Consider the following 1,241-nt stretch of genomic DNA (forward strand, 5'->3'; position numbering starts at 1 on the left):
AACAGTCTAGTTAATCGGAAATGTCAGAACTAACTGGGATTAATACCATATACACCGTCACAGTACTAACTGTATTCAACTGAATAGACGTCAGTGATTGGTTGAAATTATCGAAATAAGACAATTTTTAACGTGAAATAACTTCGAATACAAAATTTTTTATCTGTTCTATACCACAAAATATACAAGTATACGAAGTTTGAAAGTGTTTCGGTACCAAAAACACTACATAAAAAAATGTTGCCCGTCAAACCATAAAGATCCCCTACCCCTCTTTCTATATCCATCCGGATTCCACTGTAAAGCACTTTTCGTTACGTTTGGTGTGTCTTTTCTAATTGTCCTGAGACATGGCGAACAACAGTTAAGTCAAATAAGCAAATACAATCATTCATCAACAGGTGCTTGCGTAGTATACTTAAAATCAGATGGCCCCGAACACATAAGCAATGTGGAGCTATGGCAAAGAACGATTCAAGTTTCGATTAGGGAGTAAATATTTAAGAAAAAGTGGAAGTGGATTGAGCGTTTATATGAGGTGCTTAAATCAGAATTTTATCACAGTAGGCAATGGAAACTGAACGAAGACTGTAGACTGACAGACAGATGGATAGAATAGATAGATAGATAGATAGGTATATAGATAGGTAGATAGATAGAGAGATAGTTTCAGCGTATCCCACGACCACCTGACACCTTCCTCGTTTCGTTGTCACTCTGACATGTATTAATGTTTTTCAGTATTTTTCTCCTCATAAACACATTTAATGGAATGATGATGTACCCAAGGGTTGTTCATTGCCTCGATTTAAGCAAAAACATTCAAATTGTCCGTATTTTAAACTCTGATTAAAAAAAAATACCTCAAAATAGAGTGGAAACTTTATGATTTATGGGGAGTGATGTAGGTTTACTCTTTTACTTATTTCAGTCATTTGACTGCGGCCATGCTGGGGCACCGCCTTTAGTCGAGCAAATCGACCCCCAGGACTTATTCTTTGTAAGCCTAGTACTTATTCTATCGGTCTCTTTTTACCGAACCGCTTAGTTACGGGGACGTAAACACACCAGCATCGGTTGTCAAGCGATGTTGGGGGGACAAACACAGACACACAAACACAAACATATATATACGACGGGCTTCTTTCAGTTTCCGTCTACCAAATCCACTCACAAGGCTTTGGTCGGCCCGAGGCTATAGCAGAAGACACTTGCCCAAGGTGCCAGGCAGCGGGACTGAA

The sequence above is a fragment of the Octopus bimaculoides genome, chromosome 29, assembly GCF_001194135.2.
Source record: "Octopus bimaculoides isolate UCB-OBI-ISO-001 chromosome 29, ASM119413v2, whole genome shotgun sequence".
Classification (NCBI taxonomy): Eukaryota; Metazoa; Mollusca; class Cephalopoda; order Octopoda; family Octopodidae; genus Octopus; species Octopus bimaculoides.